The sequence below is a fragment of the Papio anubis genome, chromosome 4 (genome assembly GCF_008728515.1).
Source record: "Papio anubis isolate 15944 chromosome 4, Panubis1.0, whole genome shotgun sequence".
Classification (NCBI taxonomy): Eukaryota; Metazoa; Chordata; class Mammalia; order Primates; family Cercopithecidae; genus Papio; species Papio anubis.
Window position 1 is genome coordinate 128,162,323 of NC_044979.1, and position 23,218 is coordinate 128,185,540.

Below are 23,218 nucleotides of genomic sequence, written 5' to 3' on the forward strand. Positions count from 1 at the left end.
GCTCACCAAGACCCATAAGGACCACTCCACACCCAGCTCAGCCCCATCCCCTTGGATAGTCCTTTCTCTTTCCTCAGGTGACCAGGTGCATATGTTGGTGTCAGGACCTTCCCTGCACCTGGGAATGCCTACTGGGCACCTCGGTCACAGAGACCAAGGCATTTACTTGATATGAGTGCCTTTGGTTCACTGTCTACATGGCCAGGGAGGGAGTCAATAATAGGCTTTTCACTTGCTGCAAGGGCCAGTTCTCCTGGCCCCATGGCCCTAGGGATGGAGGATGCTGCAGGATACACACCCCTCACTTCCCAGCTGAGGACTGTGGGTCATCTCAGGGCGATTTCACAGTCCCTGCATGCCCCATCCCCTCAGCTCTGCAAATGCCAAGCAGCGCAGCCTGCCTAGGCGACAGTGGGCTCAGGACTGCCCAGGTGGGCTCAAGACTGCCCAGGTAGTCCCCAGAGTGCCCTTGGCAGGCCCCTCACCTAGCTGCTCCCACGGCTCTGTAGCAAGAGTTCTAACCGTTTTTGTGTGGAGCCTGCTGAGAATGAGAGCTGTGGACCATTTTCCCAGAAACACATGTGCATGCTCTCCACACAAAACCTTGCATCGTTTCAGGGGGCTCACACCTCCCTAAGGGCCCGGTTATTGAACCCCTCGGACCTGAGAGTGAGAAACCTTGCCTCAATGGAGTCTTGCTCTGTTGCCCAAGCTAGAGTGCAGTGGCGTTACCTCGGCTCACTGCAACCTCCACCTGCCGGGTTCACATAAATCTCCTGCCTCAGCTTCCTTAGTAACTGGGACTACAGGTGCGCACCTACCACCCTCAGCTAACTTTTTGTATTTTCAGTAGAGGTGGGATTTCACCATGTTGGCCGGTATGGTCTAGATCTCTTGACTTCGTGATCCGCCTGCCTCGCCCTCCCAATGTCCCAGCATGAGCCACCGCGCTCAGTCAGGGTCCCTCTTAAACTTGTATTTTTAAGGTCTGGGGTCCCTCTTACTTAATCTTTTTTTTTTTTCTTTTTTGAGACAAAGTCTTGCTCTGTCACCCAGGCTGGCAGTGGCGCGGCCTTGGCTCACTGCAACATCTGCATCCTGGGTTCAAGTGATTCTCCTGCCTCAGCCTCCTGAGTAGCTGGGACTACAGGCACCTGACACCATGTCCGGCTAAGTTTTGTATTTTTGATAGAGATGGGAGCGGAGGCAAGGGGTTGGGGAGGGAAGGGGGGTTTTTGCTTTGTTGCCCAGAGCTCAAAGTGATCCGCCCACCTCTGCTCCCAAAGTGCTAGGATTGCAGGCCTGCACCACTGAACCCAGCCACTGTAAAATCTTATTTCCACACAGCTGAGACATGTTTTAGGAAGTTTGCTAAAAGAGCCCCGGAGACCTCCTCATTGTGGCCTCCCTGTTGTTGTGTTTAATTTGATCGATCTTTTCTGCCTTCCTGCTTTTCAGAAATTAAAAGGTTAAAAAGAGGTACTAAACTTTAAAACTTCTCTTATAGTCTCCCATTAAACTAATTCTAAGAACCACCAAAAAAGGGAAAAATGTTTCCAAAAGCAGTAAAATGATATGGACTGTTAGTATGTAAAATGTAGGAAATAAGTCATATGTTAGTGCTGCTCTGACCTAGGGACATATTATTGAGAATCAGCTTTTGCTCAGTTTTCAGAGAAGTGGAATAATCATATCACTGATCGATGTAAATAAGTTGAAGAATTGTCTGAAAGAAAATACAGTATGTTTAAATTGGAAAAGTTGTGTAATACTTTGTTCATATACACAATGGAGTTATTGTTTATCATGGGGGTACTGTGGACAAGCCCAGGGCTGCTGGTGAATCCTACCATCCTTACACATCTCTCATTGTAAGTTGCTTTGTAGTTTCTGTCTAAATATTAGAAACATTCTTTGTTTCTAGATTACTGCAAAGCTGAGGAAAAGTTGTATTTGTTTAATTATCGTTAGCATTTCTTTTAAACTTTCAGCATGGATATTGGGGATTTATTTACATATTTATTGCAAAGCCCTGGATCTTAGGAATTTAATTGAATATTATTTTTTGAAACTAATTTTTTCTTTTAATCTGCTTTGTTAAATTTGGTATTCACCAAGATGCCCCTATTGTCTCTACTTTTATCTTTTTTTTTTTTTTTTTTGAGACAGAGTCTCACACTGATGCCCAGACTGCAGTGTAATGGCGCGATCTCAGCTCACTGAAACCTCCGCCTCCCAGGTTCAAGCGATTCTCCTGCCTTAGCCTCCCGAATAGTTGGGATTACAGGCAATTCTGCTGCCTCATCCTCTCAAGTAGCTGGGATTACAGGCGTGCATCAACACGCCCAGCTAATTTTTGTATTTTTGTGGAGACAGGGTTTCACCATGTTGGCCAGGCTGGTCTCGAACTCCTGACCTCAAGTGGTCCACCTGCCTCGGCCTCACAAAGTTCCGGGATTACAGGCATGAGCCGCCACACCTGGTCTATATTTTTGTTATATTGTTAATTTAGTACTATTCTGAGTAAAAATAATTTGCTATGACAGTTTTATAAATTGACCATGACAATTTTTTAAATGTCAGTGCTTTTTATAAAGTGAAACAGATTATGTTGTGGGGCTTTTGTTGTGATGGTGATTTATTATTTAGTTTAAAGACAATTATATTCAGGTGTTGTGAAATTATAAAACAAATCTTCACATTTTACAATTTTTTTTTTTTTTTGAGACGGAGTTTTGCTTTTGTTGTTCTGGCTGGAGTGCAATGGCACAATCTCGGCTCACCACAACCTCCGCCTCCCAGGTTCAAGCAATTCTCCTGCCTCGACCTCCCGAGTAGCTGGGACTACAGGTATGTGCCACCGCGCGCAGGTAATTTTTGTACTTTTAGTAAAGACAGGGTTTCACCATGTTGACCAGGATGGTCTTGATCTCTTGACCTTGTGATCTACCTGCCTTGGCCTCCCAAAGTGCTGGGATTACAGGCATGAGTCACCGCACCCGGCCCACATTTTATAATTTTAAAGCAGTATTAATATTAATTGCCTTAGAGAAAGATACTTTTGTTGTGGTATGTAAGTATAATATTCAAGTATAGTGTACAGCAAAGGACATTAAACCTAAGTCAGCACTAATGTGTTATGTGGTACACTTGAAACTTTAGTACAAATATTAATGTTTAGTAGCAAGTAGACCTTAACACATAATGATAGCAAAAAAATGGAGCTGTTCAGATGAGAGACCATTGGTTCTGTCTGATTTTAATACTCCCTATGCTCTTGACTTTTTGTTTTTCTCCTTTGAGACAGAGTCTTACTCTGTCACCCAGGCTGGAGTGCAGTGACGTGATCACAGCTCACTGCAACCTCCACCTCTCAGGTTCAAGCGATCCTCCCGCCTCAGCCTCCCTAGTAGCTAGGACTACAGGTGAGAGCCACCATGCCCAGCTAATTTTTGTGTTTTTAGTAGAGACAGGGTTTCACCATGTTGGCCTGGCTGGTCTCAAACTCCTGACCTCAGGTGCTCACCCGCCTTGGCCTCCCAAAGTGTTGGGGTTACAAGCATGAGTCACTGCACCTTGCCACCTCTTGACTTTTTATAGCTGTTGTATTATTTTAATCATGAGTAAATAAATGCTAGTTGAAATGATGCAGTTCAGGAGAATCTTCTGCTTCTTTTACTAAAAAAAAAAATATTTTTTTAAGTCCAATAAAGTTACACTAATGTTTATGTTTGGAAAATTTTACCTTTTCCAGCCAGGTGCGTTAGCTCACACCTGTAATCCCAGCACTTTGGGAAGCCGAGGTGGGTGGATCACTTGAGGTCAGGAGTTCAAGACCAGCCTGACCAATATGGTGAAAACACCATCTCTACTAAAAATAAAAAAACTAGTTGGGCATGGTGGTGGATGCCTGTAGTCCCAGCTACTCCGGAGGCTGAAACAGGAGAAGTGCTTGAACCCAGGAGGCAGAGGTTGCAGTGAGCCGAGATCGTGCCATTACACTCCGAGACTCTGTCTCAAAAAAAAAAAAAAAAAAAAGAAAATATTACCTATTCCATTTAGTGCTATATGTTTTAAATGATGTTAGCTGGTATTTTTTTTTTAGTTTTGTAATGTGGTTCAGATTTCTGTAGAAATTCTAGCTGTATCTACATTGCCTTAAAGTAATGGTATATTTCTCTTTTTCTTTTTCTTTTTCTTTTTTTTTTTTCAGCTGGAGTTTCGCTCTTGTCGCCCATACTGGAGTGCAATGGTGTGATCTCAGCTCACTGTAACCTCTGCCTCCCAAGTTCAAGTGATTCTCCTAGCTTAGCCTCCTGAGTACCTGGGATTACAAGCACCTGCCACAATGCCTGGCTAATTTTTGTATTTTTAGTAGAGATGGGGTTTCACCATGTTGGCCAGACTGGTCTCGAACTCCTGACCTTGTGATCTGCCTGCCTCAGTCAGTGTTGGGATTACAGGTGTGAGCCACTGTGCCCAGCCTGTCTTTTCTTTCCAAAGCCACCCTTGGTGAGTAAATGTTAAATATGTACTAATGGATATTACTTTGCTGAATATTGCCTAGTGAATATTAAGTATTTATTCTCACCTTGCAGACATGAACTTGTGAGTTCGACACATGAAGATTTACAACTTGATAAACCAGCTTCAGGAGGTAGGTCTTCAGTCTTAAGTCAGATTAGAAGATTATGTAAAATAATTATTTAATGCTTAACATTGATTTTTTTAATGGTATCTTCCACATGAAATAATATTCCTCTAACTTTTAATTACATGCCAGGACAGGAGAATTCATGTTGTCAAAATTCTAATACTCTCTAGAACAGTAAATTCACTTTATTTTTATTAACCCATTATAAATACATGTAAATGTTGCATTTATGGGTAGACAGAACTAAAAGAACAATATTTTTCCTACTTTTGAGATGCAAGATTTATCTGGCATAATGCATTGAACAGGTTATTATTGAAGCTTGCACCAAACAACTGAGCAAACATTCATCAAATGTCCATGATACCCAGGATATAAGAGGTTTCCTTTTAGAATATGGAGCCATGCATATCGTCTCTTAATAGTTAGATGTGTTTTGAAAGAAACAGAAATATAACTGATTTTCTTACTTGTTTTGGCTCTGGAGTAGAGTGGGGACAAAACAGAATGGAATCACACTGTTTAGATTTACTAAAATGGAAGGATTGCTGCAAGATTATATGCATAGTCTCCCCATACCAAATGGCACCTGCTAGCTGTTCTTTTTTTTTTTTTTTTTTTTTGAGATGGAGTTTTGCTCTGTCGCCCACGCTGGAGTGCAGTGGTGTGATCTCAACTCATTGCACCCTCCACCTCCCAGGTTCAAGCAATTCTCCCTGCCTCAGGCTCCCAAGTAGCTGGGATTACAGGCACCTGCCATCACACCCGCCTAATTTTTATATTTGTATTAGAGCTGGGGTGTCACCATGTTGGCCAGGCTGGTCTCGAACTCCCAACCTCAGGTGATCTGCCCACCTCAGCCTTCCAAAGTGCTAAGATTACAGGCGTGAGCCACCGCGCCTGGCCTGCTAGTGGTTCTTGAGCACACTGAATTCTGCTTTTTCCTAGCTTTAATGAATGTCTGGTTCTTCCTTTTTTGTACAGTGTGTGTCAGCATTGTTTCAGTAATAAATACATTCTGGATCTTAGAAATAACTTTAGTCACAGAAAAAGAAAAAATAATACTGCCTATTTTATAATAATAATATTTAATAACCCAAGCTATTAAACCCACTAAATTGAGAAAACTTGTATTCCTGTGATTTCGACAGTAAAGGAAGAATGGTATGCCAGAATCACTAAATTAAGAAAGATGGTGGATCAGCTTTTCTGCAAAAAATTTTGGTAAGTCTGTTTTTTCCCCTTTCAACTAAAGTATATTACTGAGTAATGTTTTTTATAATGTTGTTTTATTTTAGGAAAGTAAATATAATGAGCAGGACTCAGCTCCAGTTTTCTCTTACTGTTTTGTTTTTGAGATGGAGTTTCGCTCACGTTACCCAGGCTGGAGTGCAGTGGTGTGGTCTTGGATCACTGCAACCTCCGCCTCCCAGATTCAAGCCATTGTCCTGCCTCAGCCTCCCAAGTAGCTGGGATTACTGGCACCTGCCACCATGCCCAGCTAATTTTTGTATTTTTAATAGAGATGTAGTTTCACCTTGTTGGCCAGGCTGGTCTCAAATTCCTGACCTCAGGTGATCCACCCACCTCAGCCTCCCAACGTGCTGGGATTACAGTTGTGAGCCACCATGCCCAGCCTCTCTCACTTCAGGCTATTTTTTTTTTTTTTTGAGATGGAGTCCAGGCTGGAGTGCAGTGATGTGATCTCGGCTCATTGCAACCTCCACCTCCTGGGTTCAAGCAATTCTCCTGCCTCAGCCTCCCGAGTAGCTGGGATCACAGGTGCGTACCACCACACCCAACTAATTTGTTTTTGTATTTTTAGTAGAGATGGGGTTTTACCACATTGCCAGGCTGGTCTCAAACTCCTGACCTAAGGTGATCCCAGAATGCTGAGATTACAGGTATGAGCCACTGCACCTGGCCAGGAGTGGATTATTTTATGGTTCCCCTTTTTAGACGATATAGGGTAACTTCCTGATGTTGCCATGGCATCTGTAAACTGTCATGGCATTGGTGGGAGTGTAGCAGCTAGGATGACCAGAGGTCACTGTCATCGCCATCTTGGTTTCAGTGGGTTTGGCTGGATTCTTTACTGCGATCCATTTTATCAGCAAGGTCTTTATGACCTGTATCTTGTGCTGACCTCCTCCCTCACCCTGTGACTTAGAGTGCCTTAACCATCTGGGAATGCAGCTCAGTAGGTCTCAGCCTCATTTTACCCAGCTCCTATTTAAGATTGAGTTGCTGTCATTCAAACACCTCTGACAGTATTGCTGCTTTCTCTAAGGTTCCTGAAAAGGAGAGAAGAAATCTTAGATTTTTCATTGCTGTGAACCACTGCAAGTATTCAGGAAATATTTACTACTTCCAACCTCATAATCCTGCAGTCATTTGGCACCTGTGAGTCAGGTGCTGGGAACTGGGCAGTGCAGAAGACAGTGCCCTGCCCCGTGCATTCTGGAGCATTCAATCTGGTGGGGAAACATGTGTAGTAAGTAAGAGATATTTACTTTGTAAGAAGGTATAAGGTCTGGGAAATAATTAAGTGGAATAAGGGGGATGGGGAGGCAGGGGGTGTGATTGGATCAGCCTTGATGATATGTGATGAGCACGTTCTGTAGTTGGCTTCGCCTCTTTCTAAACTTCCACTTTTCACTCTCAATTCCAACTGGTTCTTTTTTATTTTATAAAAAGTTCATTAGAATTAGGTTTATATATTTCCTTGTTGAATTAACAGAATAATTTTATTTAACATCCTCTCTAGTGTGACCAAAAGCCTCTAATCTTTTACTGTTGTTTGTTCATGGGCATATTTGTTTTTACAACTGTGATAATTATTTCATTTTGTGTGGTTTCTCAAAAACACATGTTTCTTATCTCAAAGAGTTCCTATACTAGGATTTGGTGCTAATGTCATGAAGTAAGAATTTAAGACAAATATTGAGATGTTAGAGGAAAGCCAATCTAAGAACAAAAACATTAATTACTAATACATAATTAAATTATTAATTAATTAATAATTAATTTCTTTCAAGTTGACATTTAAGTTGAGGTGTGGAGGTGAAGGAGACAGTTGGATAAATAAGTCCGGAAGTAAGGAGAAAGATCTGGCAATAGATATAATTTTGGATTTTATAGTTGTGTTTTGATGGCAGTTGTTATCACCAAAATAATTCATCAATGAGCTCCCTGACGGCTCCCCAACTTTTCTTTTTAAAGAAACAGGGTCTGCTGGGTGTGGTGGCTCACACCTGTAATCCCAGCATTTTGGGAGGCTGAGGCGGGTGGATCACCTCAAGTAGGGGGTTCGAGACCAGCCTAACCAACATGGAGAAATCCCATCTCTACTAAAAATACTCAATTAGCTGGGCGTGGTGGTGTGTGCCTGTAATCCCAGCTACTTGGGAGGCTGAGGCAGGAGAATCACTTGAACCCAGGAGGCAGAGGTTGCAGTGAGCTGAGATTGCACCATTGCACTCCAGCCTGGACAACAAGAGTGAAACTCCATCTCAAAAAAAAAAAAAAAAAAGAAAGAAACAGGGTCTTGTTATGTTGTCTGGAATGGACTGGAACTCCTGGGCTCAAGTTATCCTCCTGCCTCAGTCTCCTAAGTAGCTAGGGCTACAGGCACCTGCCACCATGCCGAGCTTTGAGCCACCCCCAACCATCAGGTTGCAAAATATTTGAATGTTACATACAGAGGTGCAAGGGAGATCTGTATATAAATAGCACGATATAAATTGCTTGAATCTTTCTTTTTAGAGTTTTGTTTGGATGTGGCTTCATTTTTTTTTTTTTTTTTTTTTTTTTTTTTTTTTTTTTTTTTTTTTGAAGTGAATTCTCACTCTGTCGCCCAGGCTGGAGTTCAGTGTCATGATCTTGGCTCACTGCAGCCTCTGCCTCCCAGGTTCAAGCAATTCTCTTACCTCAGCCTTCTGAGTAGCTGGGACTACAGGTGCCTGCCACAACACCTGGCTGATTTTTTTTTTTTTTTTCTTTGGTAGAGACAGGCTTTCACCATGTTGGCCAGGCTGGTTTTGAATTCCTGACCCAAGTGATCCACCTGCCTCAGCCTTCCAAAGTGCTGGGATTACAGGCATGAGCCATTGCGCCTGGCTCTTTTTTTACGGTTTTAAATTGCAGTTTTTATACCTATTCAAAAGTAGAGAAAATAGTACAATGAACACTAAAATACCCATTCCTCAATTTCTGTGATCATTAAGATTGTCCCACATTTTGTTCTTCTATTCCTTTGCCTCCCTTTGCAGGGATATTGTAAAGCAAATCAGTCATCACGTCATTTTATCTGTTCAGTATGCATCCCCAAACAGCATTAATGTTTTCTTACACAGCTAGTATCTCATCACATGTGACAAAATTACAGTGATTTTTTGGTGTCAGCTCATCTGTAGCCCTTAGTTGACTTTCCTCACTCTTTTTTCTTTTCTTTTTCTTTCTTTCTTTTTTTTTTTTTTTTTAAACAGAATCTTGCTCTGTCGCCCTAGGCTGCAGTGCAGTGGCGCGATCTCAGCTCACAGCAGCCTCTGCCCCCCAGGCTCCAGCGATTCTCCTGCCTCAGCCTCCTGGGTAGCTGAGCTTACAGGCGCACGCCACCATGCCCGGCTAATTTTTGTATTTTTAGTAGAGACAGGGTTTCGCCATGTTGGCCAGACTGGTCTCGAACTCCTGACCTCAGGTGATCTGCCCACCTCATCCTCCCAAAGTTCTGCGATTACAGGCATGAGCCACTGTAACTGGCCAAGTTTCCTTACTCTTACCTGAACAGTATCATTTCCTCATTATCTGAAAAATTTTGCTTTAAATCTTGGTCCAAACAATCTTCATGTGCTGACTTTGGTTGTTATGCCTCTTTTAATCTAAACTGGCCTCTGCTTACTATTTTTATTTCCCATTCCATGAATTCTTCATGGAAAGTTATTTCTTTTAAAATAGCGTGCTCATGAGGTTGAAGGGGTAAAGAACATTGATCTCATGGTTGCAGTGTGGATGAAAATTTAGCCTGAAATGTGCCTGTTTGCAGCAGCCAATGGAGGAGGGTTATTAATTTCACAAGCAGATAGTAGCAAAAGGCTGCTTCCAAATAGTATTTGCAGGCCAGCTGTGGTGGCTCACACCTGTAATCCCAGTACTTTGGGAGGTCGAGGTGGGCAGATCACTTGAGGTCAGGAGTTTGAGACCAGCCTGGCCAACATAGTAAAAATCTGTCTCTACTGAAAAGTACAAAAATTAGCCAGGTTTGGTGGCGGGCACCTGTAATATTAGCTGATCAGGAGGCTGAGGCAGGAGAATCACTTAAACCCAGGAGGCGGAGCTTGCAATGAACCAAGATCATGTCACTGCATTCCAGCCTGGGTGACAGAGCAAGACTCTGTCTCAAAAAAAAAAAAAAAAAGAAAAAAAAAAAAAAATAGTATTTAGGTTGTGTTCTTTATTGTCTATAATGATTTTCTTTCTCTCTCTTCTTCCTAAGAATATTGAAAAACAAAGTTTAACCTTTTAAGATCTTAGAGTTATTAAGATTGTCTTAGGGCCAGGTCACTTAAATCTGCCAAAATCTGGTTGTTAATGATGGGTCATTTATTTTTATTATTATTATTCTTTTTAATTTTTAAAATTTTTATTTCTCAGCCTTGGGATTCTGATATGTAAAAATGCAAGTATCTTCAAAGATAGAAAACATATACACATATCGTTAAGATGGCAGAACTCAGAATATGCAATCATGGAGCAGTGCCTTCTACCAGTCCCCCAGCTAACTGCAGCTGCAAGCATGATTCTCATGCTGTCTTGTACCTAGTGTTCAGCTAGTGACTCAGCTTCCTCAATCGTGGGGAAGGGCCATCAGCAAGTAGCACTCAGGCATGGGGGCTTGAGAAAAGATCCTACACACTCGAGGCCATGTTAGACATTTCATGGAAGAATTAGGTGGGTTACCCCCGGCTTTCTCCCCCAGAGTTTATTGAGACTGATAATAAAGTAAATGCATTGTAAGCCACATATACAAGTTGTGGAGTCAAGAAAACAGAGTGACTTGTGTGTGTGTCCTATTTTATAGGCTTTAATTAAATTATTGGTGGCCTTGGATTGGGGGCAGAATTTTGTTATTATTATTTTTTATTATACTTTAAGTTCTGGGGTACATGTGCAGAACATGCAGGTTTGTTACATAAGTATACACATGCCATGGTGGTTTGCTGCACCCATCAACCCATCATCTACATTAGGTATTTCTCCTAATGCTATCCCTCCCCTAGCCCCCAACCCCTGACAGGCCCTGGTGTGTGATGCTCCCCTCCCTGTGTCCATGTGTTCTCGTTGTTCAACTCCCACTTATGAGTGAGAACATGCAGTTTTTGGTTTTCTGTTCTTGTGTTAGTTTGCTGAGAATGATGGTTTCCAGCTTCATCCATGTTCCTGCAAAGGACATGAATTCATCCTTTTTTATGTCTGCATAGTATTCCATGGTATATATGTGCCATATTTTCTTTATCCAGTCTATCATTCATGAGCATTTAGGTTGGTTCCAAGTTTTTGCTATTGTGAATAGTGCTGCAATAAACATACGTGTGCATTTGTCTTTATAGTATAATGATTTATAATCCTTTGGGTATATACCCAGTAATGGAATTGCTGGGTCAAATGTTATTTCTGGTTCTAGATCCTTGAGGAATCATTACATTGTCTTCCACAATGGTTGAACTAATTTACACTCCCACCAACAGTGTAAAAGCGTTCCTATTTCTCCACATCCTCTCCAGCATCTGTTGTTTCCTGACTTTTTATTGTTTGCCATTTTAACCGGCGTGAGATGGTATCTCATTGTGGTTTTGATTTGCATTTCTCTAATGACCAGTGATGATGAACATTTTTCATGTTTGTTAGCTGCATAAATATTATATTTTAGATTATTCCTGCTTTCTCTTGTGGACATTCAGTGCATTAGTAATTTAGTGCTACAAATTTCCCTCTAAACACTGCTTTAAATGTGTCCCAGAGATTCTGATACTTTGTGTCTTTGTTCTCATTGGTTTCAAAGGACATCTTTATTTCTGCCTTAATTTCGTTATGTACTCAGGAGCAGGTTATTCAGTTTCCAGGTAGTTGTGCGGTTTTGAGTGAGTTTCTTAATTTTGACTTCTAATTACACTGTACAGTGAGAGCCTGTTTGTTATTATCTCCATTCTTTTGCATTTGCTGAGGAGTGTTTTACTTCTAATTATGTGGTCAATTTTAGAATAAGTGTGATGTGGTGCCGAGAAGAATGTATATTCTGTGGATTTGAGTGAAGAGTTCTGTAGATGTCTATTAAGTCCGCTTGGTCCAGAACTGAGTTCAAGTCCTTAATATCCTTGTTAATTTTCTGTCTCATTGATCTGTCTAATAATGAGTCATTTATACTTGCCTTTGCTTTAAGCCTGCTTCAATAGTTAGTAAATATGTTTCCAGAGTTTTTCCAATTTAAAAAAATTGACCTGCACCTTGCTTTGGATTGTACTAAAATCTGATTGCAACATAAGGGTAGTCTCCTGAATTGCTTTGGTTTTGTTCAGTTGAAGCCTTGGGGAGCACTGAGGCCAAGGCCCTACTGTACCAAAAATTTGAAGCCCATGCAAATGATCTGTATGTAGAAGGACTACCAGAAAACATTCCTTTCAGAAGCCCTCGTGGTATGGAATCCCGAGGCTGGAAAACATCATTCAAGTGGGCAATCAAATTAAATTTCTTATTAAAAAGTAAGATGATAATCCGCAGAAACAAATTCAGTGTCTTCCCTAAGGAGAGATTAATTTGATGAAGAAGGGCTTTTTGTTCCCCTCCCATCATGACTTCCTTATATTTACAATTAACATTTAGATTCACTTACTGAACAAACATTTATTTAGCATAAGTATCAGATGTGCAAAATTAGGTCTAGCAAGAACCCTGTCCTTGGGAGGCTTAATATTATGAAAAATGCAATGAAGAGTTATTGAGCATTTTTGGGGAAGAAGGCAAGGATGGCACACCCAGATCAGTCACTTGTGCATCCAGAAGGGAGGGAACATGTTCCAAATATGAGAAAAGGCAGAGGGGTGTCAAAAATGCCCTCATATTCACATACCTCACCCATTCTCTGTGGAGTGAGGAGTGCCATGTGGGCATAGGGGGATTGCACAGACTTGGGTGGCCAAGTGGAGGGAGGCCTTGGATCCTACAAAAGCAGTGGCAGTCATTAAATGGTCTCATAGCAATTCCCTCTTAAAATAATTTGGATCTGCCCTTTAGAAAGGTTAAGCTGGCTTGATTTGGAAGGGTAATACATGGGTAGTTTGAGTGTGGGGGGTTGGAACAGAAGGCCTGTCTCTACTCATGAAAGGAATGTTGAAGTGGGTTGAGTCTTGCTTACTGATTAAGGTTGTGCATTTGTGTATATTCGTTGGGACTGAGTTATATATGGAGAGGAAAGGTTTAAGATGATACAGCAAGCTGTTTCTGGCTGTGCTGTGGGACAGTTCATCTAAGATTCAGAAGCAGAATTGAGCTGGTTTAGTGGAAAAGTGACTTTGGCATATTTATCTTACAAATAAACAATGACTTTGGAGACGTCCAGGTGGTCTCACCTGAATGTCTGAAAATTGCTATTTTCAAAATTCAAGTCACCAAAATGATTGTTTTCACTATAAAATGAAGGCAGAATGGACTATGTTTAAAAATTGGCCAGGCACGGTGGCTTAATGCTTGTAATCCCAGCACTTTGGGAGGCTGAGGCAGGTGGATCACCTGAGGTCAGGAGTTCGAGACCAGCCTTGCCAACATTGCAAAACCCCGGATCTACTAAAAATATAAAAATTAGCCAGGTGTGGTGGCACGCACTTGTGGTTGCAGCTACTCGGGAGGCTGAGGCAGGAGAATTGCTGGAACCTGGGAGGCAGAAGTTGCAGTAAGTTGAGATTGCACCACTGTACTCCAGCCTGGACAAGAGAACAAGACTCTGTCTCCAATAATAATAATAATAATTAGAAGTGCACAGCTGTGTGAGAAAGGCCTGTAAATTTCTTCTAAATGCTTTATTATAATATCAATATCAGCTATGTATTTACAGTCCAAAACTTCTTACTCACAATACAAATGTAGTTATTCAGCCAAGAACAAATACAACAGGTAAAATAGTTGTGAAATCCTTTTTAAAAGCACAGATTAATCTTTAAGCTTTAAAAAATTAACCTTTTAAAATGATGGAACTGCTCCTTCTTTCACCTCCCCCAAAAATATTTTGCAGAAGCTCAATACAGGCACTCCTTGATTTGCCAATATGAACATATGCAGTGTAGGGAAACTGAAGCTTTTTTTTCTTTTTTCTTTTTATTATACTTTAAGTTCTAGGGTACATGTACACAGCGTGCAGGTTTGTTACATATGTATACATGTATACATGTGCCATGTTGGTGTGCTGCACCCATTAACTCATCATTTACATTAGATATATCTCCTAATGCTATCCCTCCTCCCTCCCCGCACCACATGACAGGCCCTGGTGTGTGATGTTTACCTTCCTATGTCCAAATGTTCTCATTGTTCAATTCCCACCTATGAGTGAGAACATGTGGTGTTTGGTTTTTTGTCCTTGCGATAGTTTGCTGAGAATGATGGTTTTCAGCTTCATCCATGTCCCTACAAAGGACATGAACTCATCCTTTTTTATGGCTGCATAGTATTCCATGGTGTATATGTGCCACATTTTCTTAATCCAGTCTATCATTGATGGACATTTAGGTTGGTTCCAAGTCTTTGCTATTGTGAATAGTGCCGCAATAAACATACGTGTGCATGTGTCTTTATAGCACCATGATTTATAATCTTTTGAGTATATACCTAGTAATGGGATGGCTGGGTCACTATTTCTAGTTCTAGATCCTTGAGGAATCACCACACTGTCTTCCACAATGGTTCGACTAGTTTACAATCCCACCAACAGTGTAAAAGTGTTCCTGTATCTCTACCTCCTCTCCAGCACCTGTAGTTTCCTGACTTTTTAATCATTGTCATTCTAACTGGTGAGAGATGGTATCTCATCGTGGTTTTGATTTGCATTTCTCTGATGGCCAGTGATGATGAGCATTTTTTCCTGTGTCCGTTGTCTGCATAAATGTCTTCTTCTGAGAAGTGTCTGTTCATATCCTTTGCCCACTTTTTGATGGGGTTGTTTCTTTCTTGTAAATTTGTTTGAGTTCTTTGTAGATTCTGTAGGTGGCCTGTTCACTCCGATGGTAGTTTCTTTTGCTGTGCAGAAGCTCTTTAGTTTAATTAGATCCCATTTGTCAATTTTGGCTTTTGTTGCCATTGCTTTTCGTGTTTTAGACATGAAGTCCTTGCCCGTGCCTATGTCCTGAATGGTATTGCCTAGGTTGTCTTCTAGGGTTTTTATGGTTTTAGGTCTAACATTTAAGTCTTTAATCCATCTTGAATTGATTTTTGTATAAGGTGTGAGGAAGGGATCCAGTTTCAGCTTTCTACATATGGCTAGCCAGTTTTCCCAGCACCATTTATTAAATAGGGAATCCTTTCCCCATTTATTGTTTTTATCAGGTTTGTCAAAGATCAGATGGTTGTAGAAGTGTGGTATTATTTCTGAGGGCTCTGTTCTGTTCCATTGGTCTATATCTCTGTTTTGGTACCAGTACCATGCTGTTTTGGTTACTGTAGCCTTGTAGTATAGTTTGAAGTCAGGTAGCATGATGCCTCCAGTTTTGTTCTTTTGGCTTAGGATTGTCTTGGTAATGCAGGCTCTTTTTTGGTTCCATGTGAACTTTAAAGTAGTTTTTTCCAATAGTGTGAAGAAAGTCATTGGTAGCTTGATGGGGATGGCATTGAATCTATAAATTACCTTGGGCAGTATGGCCATTTTCATGATATTGATTCTTCTTATCCATGAGCATGGAATGTTCTTCCATTTGTTTGTGTCCTCTTTTATTTCATTGAGCAGTGGTTTGTAGTTCTCCTTGAAGAGATCCTTCACATCCCTTGTAAGTTGGGTTCCTAGATATTTTATTCTCTTTGAAGCAGTTGTGAATGGGAGTTCACTCATGATTTGGCTCTGTGTTTGTCTGTTATTGGTGTATAAGAATGCTTGTGATTTTTGCACATTGATTTTGTATCCTGAGACTTTGCTGAAGTTGCTTATCAGCTTAAGGAGATTTTGGGCTGAGACAATGGGGTTTTCTAAATATACAGTCATGTCATCTGCAAACAGGGACAATTTGACTTCTTCTTTTCCTAATTGACTACCCTTTATTTATTTCTCCTGCCTGATTGCCCTCGCCAGAACTTCCAACACTGTGTTGAATAGGATGATGTGAGAGGGCATCCCTGTCTTGTGCCAGTTTTCAAAGGGAAAGCTTCCAGTTTTTGCCCATTCAGTATGATATTGGCTGTGGGTTTGTCATAAATAGCTCTTATTATTTTGAGATTCGTCCCATCAATACCTAATTTATTGAGAGTTTTTAGCATGAAGGGCTGTTGAATTTTGTCAAAAGCCTTTTCTGCATCTATTGAGATAATCATGTGGATTTTGTTTTTGTCTTTGGTTCTGTTTATATGCTGGATTACGTTTATTGATTTGCATATGTTGAACCAGCCTTGCATCCCAGAGATGAAGCCCACTTGATCATGGTGGATAAGCTTTTTGATGTGCTGCTGGATTTGGTTTGCCAGTATTTTATTGAGGATTTTTGCATCGATGTTCATGAGGGATATTGGTCTGAAATTCTCTTTTTTTGTCGTGTCTCTGCCAGGCTTTGCTATCAGGATGATGCTGGCCTCATAAAATGAGTTAGGGAGGATTCCCTCTTTTTCTATTGATTGGAATAGTTTCAGAAGGAATGGTCCTCCTTGTACCTCTGGTAGAATTCGGCTATGAATCTGTATGGTCCTGGACTTTTTTTGGTTGGTAGGCTATTAATTATTGCCTCAATTTCAGAGCCTGTTATTGGTCTATTCAGGGATTCAATTTCTTCCTGGTTTAGTCTTGGAAGAGTGTATATATCTAGGAATTTATCCATTTCTTCTAGATTTTCTAGTTTATTTGCGTAGAGGTGTTTGTAGTATTCTCTGATGATAGTTTGTATTTCTGTGGGATCGGTGGTGATATCCCCTTTATCATTTTTTATTGCGTGTATTCGATTCTTCTCTCTTTTCTTTATTAGTCTTCCTAGCAGTCTACCAGTGTTGTTGATCTTTTCAAAAAAGCCAGTTCCTGGATTCATTGATTTTTTTGAAGGATTTTTTGTGTGTCTATCTCCTTCAGTTCTGCTCTGATCTTAGTTATTCCTTGCCTTCTGCTAGCTTTTGAATGTGTTCGCTCTTGCTTCTGTAGTTCTTTTAATTGTGATGTTAGGGTGTCAATTTTAGATCTTTCCTGCTTTCTCTTGTGGGCATTTAGTGCTATAAATTTCCCTCTACACACTGCTTTAAATGTGTCCCAGAGATTCTGGTATGTTGTGTCTTTGTTCTCATTGGTTTCAAAGAACATCTTTATTTCTGCCTTCATTTCATTATGTACCCAGTAGTCATTCAGGAGCAGGTTGTTCAGTTTCCATGTAGTTGAGTGGTTTTGAGGGAGTTTCTTAATCCTGAGTCCTAGTTTGATTGCAGTGTGGTCTAAGAGACAGTTTGTTATAATTTCTGTTCTTGTACATTTGCTGAGGAGTGCTTTACTTCCAACTATGTGGTCAATTTTGGAATAAGTGTGATGTGGTGCTGAGAAGAATGTATATTCTGTTGATTTGGGGTGGAGAGTTCTGTAGATGCCTATTAGGTCCACTTGGTGCACAGCTGAGTTTAATTCCTGGATATCCTTGTTAACTTTCTATCTCATTGATCTGTCTAATGTTGACAGTGGGGTGTTAAAGTCTCCCATTATTATTGTATGGGAGTCTAAGTCTCTTTGTAGGTCTCTAAGGACTTGCTTTATGAATCTGGGTGCTCCTGTGTTGGGTGCATATATATTTAGGATAATTAGTTCTTCTTGTTGAATTGATCCCTTTATCATTATGTAATGGCCTTCTTTGTCTCTTTTGATCTTTGTTGTTTTAAAGTCTGTTTTATCAGGGACTAGGATTGCAACCCCTGCCTTTTTTTGTTTTCCATTTGCTTGGTAGATCTTCCTCTATCCCTTTATTTTGAACCTATGTGTGTCTCTGCACGTGAGATGAATCTCCTGAATACAGCACATTGATGGGTCTTGACTCTTTATCCAATTTGCCAGTCTGTGTCTTTTAATTGGAGCATTTAGCCCATTTGCATTTAAGGTTAATATTGTTATGTGTGAATTTGATCCTGTCATTATGATGTTAGGTGGTTATTTTGCTCGTTAGTTGATGCAGTTTCTTCCTAGCATTGATGGTCTTTACAATTTGGCATGTTTTTGCAGTGGCTGGTACTGGTTGTTCCTTTCCATGTTTAGTGCTTCCTTCAGGAGCTCTTGTAGGGCAAGCCTCGCGGTGACAAAATCTCTCAGCATTTGCTTGTCTATAAAGGATTTTATTTCTCCTTCACTCATGAAGCTTAGTTTGGCTGGATATGAAATTCCGGGTTGAAAATTCTTTTCTTTAAGAATGTTGAATATTGGCCCCCACTCTCTTTTGGCTTGGCTTGTAGAGTTTATGCCAAGAGATCTGCTGTTATTCTGATGGGCTTCCCTTTGTGGGTAACCCGACCTTTCTCTCTGGCTGCCCTTAACATTTTTTCCTTTATTTCAACTTTGGTGAATCTGACAATTATGTGCCTTGGAGTTGCTCTTCTCGAGGATTATCTTTGTGGTGGTCTCTGTATTTCCTGAATTTGAATGTTGGCCTGCCTTACTAGGTTGGGGAAGTTCTCCTGGATAATATCCTGCAGAGTGTTTTCCAACTTGGTTCCATTATCCCCATCACTTTCGGGTACACTATCAGACGTAGATTTGGTCTTTTCACGTAGTCCCATATTTCTTTGAGGCTTTGTTCGTTTCTTTTTATTCTTTTTTCTCTCAACTTCTCTTCTCACTTCATTTCATTCATTTGATCTTCAATCACTGATACCCTTTCTTGCAGTTGATTGAATTGGCTACTGAAGCTTGTGCACTCGTCACGTAGTTCTCGTGCCATGGTTTTCAGCTCCATCAGGTCATTTAAGGACTTCTCTACGCTGCTTATTCTAGTTAGCCATTCGTCTAATCTTTTTTTGAGGTTTTTAGCTTCTTTGTGATGGATTCGAACTTCCTTCTTTAGCTCAGAGAAGTTTGATTGTCTGAAGCCTTCTTCTCTCAACTAGTCAAAGTCATTCTCTATCCAGCTTTGTTCCATTGCTGGCAAGGAGCTACATTCCTTTGGAGGGAGAGAGGTGCTCTGATTTTTAGAATTTTCAGCTTTTCTGCTGTGTTTTTTCCCCATCTTTGTCATTTTATCTACCTTTGGTCTTTGATGATGGTGATGTACAGATGGGATTTTGGTGTGGATGTCCTTTCTGTTTGTTAGTTTTCCTTGTAACAGTCAGGACCCTCAGCTGCAGGTCTGTTGGAGTTTGCTGGAGGTCCATTCCAGACCCTGTTTGCCTGGGTATCAGCAGCGGAGGCTGCAGAACAGCGAATATTGCTGAACAGCAAATGTTGCTGCCTGATCGTTCTTCTGGAAGCTTCGTCTCAGAGAGGTAGCCTGCTGTGTGAGGTGTCAGTCTGCCCCTGCTGGGGGGTGCCTCCCAGTTAGGCAACTCGGGGATCAGGGACCCACTTGAGGAGGCAGTCTGTCCATTCTGAGATCTCAAACTTCATGCTGGGAGAACCACTATGCTCTTCAAAGGTGTCAGACAGGGACATTTAACTCTGCAAAGGTTTCTGCTGCCTTTTGTTCGGCTATGCCTTGCCCCCAGAGGTGGAGTCTACAGAGGCAGGCAGGCCTCCTTGAGCCACAGTGGGCTCCACCCCATTTGAGCTTCCTGGCCACTTTGTTTACCTACTCAAGCCTCAGCAACGGCGGGTGCCCCTCCCCCAGCCTTGCTGCCACCTTGCAGTTTGATCTCGGACTGCTGTGCCAGCAATGAGCGAGGCTCTGTGGTGTGGGACTCTCCGAGCCAGGCGCGGGATATAATCTCCTGGTGTGCCGTTTGCTGAGACCATTGGAAAAGCACAGTATTAGGGTGGGAGTGACCTGATTTTCCAGGTGCCATCTGTCACAGCTTCCCTTGGCTAGGAAAGGGGATTCCCTGACCCCTTGTACTTTCCAGTTGAGGTGATGCCTTACCCTGTTTTGGCTCATGCTCGGTGGGCTGCACCCACTGTCCTGCACCCACTGTCCAACAAGCCCCAGTGAGATGAACCTGGTACCTCATTTGGAAATGCAGAAATCACACGTCTTCTGTGTCACTCACACTGGAAGCTGTATACTGGAGCTGTTCCTATTCGGCCATCTTGGAACCGCCCTGAAGCTTTTTTTCTTTCTTCCTTTTTTTGATACAGAGTCTCACTCTGTCACCCAGGCTGGAGTGCAGTGGTGCAATCTTGGCTCACTGCAGCCAGGCTCAAGCAGTTCTCCTTCCTCAGCCTCCGGAGTACCTGGGATTACAGGTGCATGCCACTGTGCTGTCTAATTTTTGTATTTTTAGAAGAGATGGGGTTTCACCATGTTGGCCAGGCTGGTCTTGAACTCCTGACCTTGTGATCAGCCTGCCTCAGCCTCCCAAAGTGCTGAGATTACAGGTGTGAACCACTGTGCCCTGCCCTCAGCATGCTTTTGATTTAGCCAAAGCATCAAAGCATTGGTGAAGAATTGAAGATTGGAAGTTAACACATTTTTTGCTAAGGGAAGTAATAGAGAAAGATAAATATTCCTGGAGCTAAATCTTCAGTTTGGATTAGTGTGAACATGATGAAACCTGTAGAAACCTTCATTTCTCAAGACAAAGCTCAAATTCAAGGTTGTGAAGAATGCAGTCACTGCTTTTGTTAGGGGCAGTTGTGACAGTGATTGCAGAAACTGAGACAGCAAAGCCTGTATTATATAAAGAATGTGCAAGCGCCGTAGAAGACACTGCAAGGATTGGGTGCTGGAGCAGTGCTGGATCTGCCATCATCACCAGAGTGCAGCAGCTGTCACCAGAAGGAGAATCTCCACTCTCGCCATCACTAACAGCTCTTGACTTTGTCCCACTCATAAAAGATCTTGGAAGGAATTAAAGGTGCTCGGTAGTTTCTCATTCCAACATAACCTTACTTGGCCTGACCATGAAGCATGCATTAGTCTTTGGACAGGGCAATTCAAATCACAGACCACATAACAAAATAATTTTGTGGCCATCAGAACTGTCTCCTTAAACACACCATGGGTGCACTGTGTTCTCAGCTTGGGGAAAGGTAGATGTCACACATGAGAAGGTGGTGGAGCCAGGCACGTGATGGAGCCTCGAAGAGTGGGAGGTGGCAGCTGGCTCTGTGAGGAGGGTGTGAATCTCCTCCTGGGGAGGAGCAAATGCCAGAAAAGGAGGTGAGGATGGGCAGAAGAGGAGGCTGAGCAGCAAGTGAATAGACGCGCTCGACCTCAGAGGAGGAGAGTCCCATGTCTTTATTGGTAATATTCAAATGTGGTTCATACCAGAGTTATTTTCTGTGGCTGAATGGTTCAACTACTCTGAAATCCATTGGGGGGCGGGGGGGCGGAAAAAAAAAAACTCATACTAAAAACCCTTGAGATGCTAAGTTTTAAAGTAAAGGAAATGTTACAAGATTTTCTGAAACCACCAACCTTTAGCAATATTTTCAGACCTCCTCCAACATTTTCCACTGCCTTTGTCAGCAATCATAGATGACCTTCACACTAAGGCGAATCTTCCACTCCCCTTACCCTTTTCCTTTTCTCTCTCTTTCTCTCCTTTCCTCATCCAGTAACTCCAGTTGGACTCCATTGTTTCCAAGTCAACTTTCGTCCTCATCCACAGCTCCTCCACACGAGCCCTGAACACCTGTTCATGTAAGTGACATCTTTTATGTCTTTATTTTTATATTTTATTTTATTTTGTTTTGTTTTGTTTTATTTTAATTTTGAGATGGAGTCTCCCTCTGTTGCCCTGGCTGGAGTGCAGTGGCACAGTCTCGGCTTACTGCAACCTCCACCTCCCAGGTTCAAGCATTTCTCTGCCTCAGCCTCCAGAGTAGCTGGAGGATTATAGGCACCTGCCACCACACCTAGCTGATTTTTTTATTTTTAATAGAGACGGGGTTTCACCATGTTGGCCAGGCTGGTCTTGATCTCCTGACCTCGTGATCCACCCGCCTCAGCCTCCCAAAGTGCTGGGATTACAGGCATGAGCCACTGTGCCTGGCCCGTGATTTACTATTTACTTGTGTAACACTTATCCCTGTATTTTACATGGGAGTTTCTGAGGTTTGGTGACTACATCTGGCCTCTCAGGGAAATGGCCAAGTTGTTCAGATTCTTACCTGTATAATGTGAAGTTGCTTTGTTACTACTATGAAATGAGTTATAAAGGGAAATTTTTTATTTTTATTTATTTTTTTATTTTAAGTAGAGACGGAGTTTCACCGTGTTAGCCGGGATGGTCTCGATCTCCTGACCTCATGATCTGCCCTCCTGGGCTTCCCAAAGTGCTAGGATTACAGGCATGAGCCACCGTGTCCGGCCATATTAAAGGGAATTTTTTATAAAAAGAAATAGATTTAGGCTGAGTACGGTGGTTCGTACCTGTAATCCTAGCACTTTGGGAGGCCAAGATGGGTATGGGTGGATTGCCTGAGCTCAGGAGTTTGAGACCACCCTTGGCAACATGGTGAAAACCCATCTCTACTATACAAAAAAAAAAAAAAAAAAAGCCGGGCATGGTGGTGGGTTCCTGTAGTCCCAGCTACTGGGGAGGCTGAGGCATGAGAATTGCTTGAGCCTGGGAGGCAGAGGTTGCAGTGAGCTGACATCACACCATTGCCAGCCGGGGCAACAGAGGGAGACTCTGTTAGTAAAATATATCTAGTACCAGATGTTTTTGGTCTCCTAATGACCTATCAAACTGCAGGTTTTTTGGCTTTGTAATATATTCATTCCACATTTATTCAAGAATTGAAGACTTTTTATATCTTCATTATGTGCCAAGTACTGGGTGTGACACTAGGTGTCAGAGATGAACAAATCCCTGATCCCAGGATTTCACAGTGGATGTTGAAATTTAATGCCATTTAGCTTCATTCGATTCTGCAGTAGTCCCCAAGATTTTCCAAGATCATCCTGTCCTCCAGTGTCCTGTTGATTCAACTTCAGAATATATCCCAGAGTCTGTCCCTCATCATTCCTCACTGCTGCCACCCTGGGCCATCTGCCATCATCTCTCACCTGGATTATCTCAGTAATCTCCTAACTGGTTTCCTTGTTTCCATGCTTGCCTCCTTCAGTCTATTCTGTTTGTTTGTTTGTTTGTTTGTTTGTTTTTTGAGACTGAGTCTTACTCTCTCACCAAGGCTGGAATGCAATGCTGTGATCTCTGCTTACTGTAACCTCCATCTCCCAGGTTCAAGCTATTCTCCTACCT

General features: G+C 41.9%; 1 long non-coding RNA gene across 2 annotated transcripts in view; it reads left to right on the forward strand.

Moving 5' to 3' along the window:
- The first annotated feature begins 4,389 nt into the window (after positions 1-4,389).
- Positions 4,390-23,218, forward strand: part of LOC101009158 — a 66,128-nt gene continuing 47,299 nt past the window's right edge. For both annotated transcript variants that reach the window (XR_004183043.1, XR_004183044.1), the window contains exons 1-4: positions 4,390-4,512; positions 4,599-4,657; positions 5,806-5,878; positions 21,567-21,651. This is a non-coding gene — a long non-coding RNA (uncharacterized LOC101009158). The remainder of the gene's footprint in view (positions 4,513-4,598; positions 4,658-5,805; positions 5,879-21,566; positions 21,652-23,218) is intronic.